This window comes from Nannospalax galili, unplaced genomic scaffold (assembly GCF_000622305.1).
Source record: "Nannospalax galili isolate Female #2095 unplaced genomic scaffold, S.galili_v1.0 scaffold251, whole genome shotgun sequence".
Taxonomy (NCBI): Eukaryota; Metazoa; Chordata; class Mammalia; order Rodentia; family Spalacidae; genus Nannospalax; species Nannospalax galili.
Window position 1 is genome coordinate 524582 of NW_008329576.1, and position 3687 is coordinate 528268.

Consider the following 3687-nt stretch of genomic DNA (forward strand, 5'->3'; position numbering starts at 1 on the left):
GAGCCATCTCTCCAGCCCTGTCTTTTTTTTAAAATTCATATTTATTTATTTTTATTTTATGTGTATGAGTGTATTGCCTGCATGTATGTGAGTGCACCCATCATGCAATGCTACAGAGGTCAGAAGGGGGCTTCAGATTCCCTGGAACTGGAGTTAAGGATGGTTCATAGCCGTCATGTGGGTGCTGGGAATCGAACCTGGGTCCTCTGCAAGAGCAGTCAGTGCCCCTACCTGCTGAGCCATCTCTCCAGCCCCTTATTTATTATTATTATTATTTATTATTTATTATTATTATTATTATTATTATTAGAGTTTGCTTTACTGAAAATTTATTACAATGCCCCAACAGAGCATCTGGTACTCTACACAGTCAGAGAAACTTTTCCAGTAAGAAACTATAGTAGCCGGGCGTGGTAGCACATGCCTGTAGTCCCAGCACTCGGGAGGCAGAGGCAGATCTCTCTGTGAGTTCAAGACCAGCCTGGTCTACACAGTGAGTTCCAGGCCAGCTGGGGCTACAGGGAGACCCTGTCTCAAAAAGACCAAAAAAAAAAAAAAAGAAACTATAGAAATGATTCCTGAAAGTATAGTCTTATTTATGATTTTTATGTGTATGAGTGTATTGCCTGCATGTGTGTAAGTGCACCTGTGTCATGCAATGCCCTCGAACTGGAGTTATAGATGGTTGCTAGCTGCCATGTGGGTGCTGGGACTTGAACCTGGGTCCTCTGCAAGAGCAGCCAGTGATTTAACCGCTGAACCATCTCCATCTCTCAACATCATGCTTTCTTTTTTTTTTTTGGTCTTTTTGAGACAGGGTCTCCCTGTAGCCCCAGCTGTCCTGGAACTCACTATGTAGACCAGGCTGGCCTTGAACTCACAGGGATCCGCCTGCCTCTCCCTCCCAAGTGCTGGGATTAAAGGCGTGGGGTGGGCAACCACGCCCGGCCTCCTCAACCTGCTTTCTTATACAACATAGGCCCACCTGACCAGGCAGTACCCACAGGGGACTGGGTCCTCCCGCATCACTCAATAATCAAGAAGATGTCCCACAGACATGGGCACAGGCCAGTCCAATGGAGCCAATTCCCCAATTGAGGCTCCCTCAAACCATGTGTGTCTAGTTAACACTAAAGCGATCCAGCACAGTAGCCTTGGAGGCCACTAGGAAGGACCTTTCCCTATGGTCAGTTTTAGACTCCATTTCTTGTTGCTCTGGTAACATTAGAAAGAGAAATATCACAACTGTCCTGGCTTAGGATTTAAAATACTGCATGAAAGCTGGAAATACTGTTCAGTGGTTAAGAGCACTGGCTGCTCTTGCAGAGGAAACAGGTTCAGTTCCCAGTACCCACAAGATGGCTCACAACTGTCCGTAACTCCAATTCCATGGGATCTGATGCTCTCTTCTGACCTCCCCAGGCATTGCATAACAGGGGTGTACTTATATCCATGCAAGCAAAACATTCATACACATAAAATAAAAAAATAAGTAAAATATATTAAAAATAAATAAATATCCAAGCATGGTGGCACACATCTTTAATCCTAGCACTTGGGAGGCAAAGGCAGGTGGATCTCTGTGAGACAGAGGACAGCTTGGTCTGCATAGCAAGTTCCAGACCTGCTGGGGATATAGGGAAATCCTGTCTTAAACAAAACAAAACAACAAAAGAACATATTGAAAAGGTGATGTTATAAGAGTTTTGTTGAGGCCCACGAAGGGAAAGCTAGTTCCCCTGGTGAAAAGAATGGAATCTGAGTTCTACCTCTGTACCTGGGTGGAGTCCTGACAATCTGGTCTGCTCCAAAGATTAGAACATTACATACTATCATTCCTCTCTTAAGAGTTAATCCACCTGCACCTGTTGATCACCTGGACAGCAGACCGAGCCTCACGAAAGCTGATTCATCTGAAAATTTGTTAAGGAGATGGGAGGAGTAATTATTCCCTTAATGAGATAATGTACTTGTACTTCCCAGAAGCCTCACTCCTGTGTAGCTGTTTACAGAGCTTCTGCCTTGGAGCACTACTAAGCCTATTTTTCTGATTTCTAGCTCAAAAAGTTTAGCTTGGAATGGCAAGATGGCTCATTCATAAAGGCTCTTGCCACCAAGTCTGATGACTGGAGTTCAATCCCTGTGACCCACATGATGAAAGGAGAGACGTGACTCCTGAAATTTGTTCTCTGATCTCCACACATGCACTGTGGAACTCATGTGTCCACCCCCCAATAAACAGATAAACAGTGGGGTTGGAGCAATGGTTAAGAGCATTGGCTACTCTGCAGAGGACCTGGGTTCAATTCCCAGTACCCAATGGCAGCTCAAAACCATCTGTACCTGTAGTTGCAGGGGATCTGACACTCTATTCTGGCCTCTGAGGGCACCATGCAAATACCTAGTATACAACTATATGCAGTCAAAATATTCATACACATAAAATGAAAATAAATCTTTATTTTTTTCTTAAAATATTTTATTTATTAAGGACAGTTCATAGCCTCCATGTGGGTGCTGGGACTCAATCCTGGGTCCTCCTCAAGAGCAGTCAGTGCTCTTAACCGCTGAGCCATCTCCCCAGCCCCAGGAAATGTTATACCTTTTATTTTAAATTTTAATTTATTTATTGGTAGGTTGATCAGACTCCAACGGACGGACTCATACTGAGGGACATGTGGGGACACAAAATCAGATTCTATAGGCCATATTGTATATATAGTGGAATACATTGAATTGGACAGGGGCAAAGAGGGGAGGTGCAGATGGGGAGGGGACCTAAATATCATCAAATTATATTGTATATAAAAAAAATTTTTCTTGTTTTTTTTGAAACAGGGTCTCCCTGTAGCCCCAGATGGCCTGGAACTTGCTATGTAGACCAGGCTGGCCTTGAACCGCCTGCCTCTCCCTCCCAAGTGCTGAGATTAAAGGCATGTACCATCACACCAGGCCTTCAATAAAATTTTTTTTTGAGTTATGTATTTATTTGTATTATATGTGTGTGTTTTGACTGCATGTATCTAAGTACACCATATGCATACAATGCCCTGGGAGACCTGAAGAGGGCATCAGATCCCCTGGAACTGGAGTTACAGACAGTTGTTAGCTGCCATGTGGACGGTGGGAACCAAACCTAGGTCTTCTGCAAGAGCAGCCAGTGCTCTTAACCACTAATCTCCCCAGCCCTTATTTCATTTCACTTTTCAGACAGGGTCTCACTATGTAGCCCTGGCTGATCTGGAACTCACTATGTAGACCAGGCTGGCCTCAAATTCAGAGCTCTGCCTGACTTGACCTTCTGAGCACTGGGATTAAAGGCTTGCACCATCATATCAGGCTCTTTTTATTTTAAAAGAAATTATTGTTATTGTTACTTGTTTTAAGATTTATTTTCAGGGCTGGAGAGATGGCTAAGTGGTTAAGAACACTGGCTGTTTTTGCAGAAGACCTGGGTTTGTGTCCCAGCACCCACATGGCAACTAACAACTGTCCGTAAGACCAGTTCCAGGGAATCCGTCAGCCTCTTCTGTCCTCCTCAGGCATTGCACGACACTGGTGCATTTACCTACATGCAGGCAATACACTCATACACATAAAATAAAAATAATAAATAAAAGCCGGGCGTGGTGGCACACGCCTTTAATCCCAGCACTTGGGAGGCAGAGGCAGGCAGATCTCTGTGAG

At 44.2% G+C, this 3687-nt stretch overlaps 1 pseudogene; it reads right to left on the reverse strand.

Moving 5' to 3' along the window:
* Positions 1-504: 504 nt before the first annotated feature.
* Positions 505-594, reverse strand: LOC115071411 (annotated as a pseudogene).
* Positions 595-3687: the final 3093 nt, after the last annotated feature.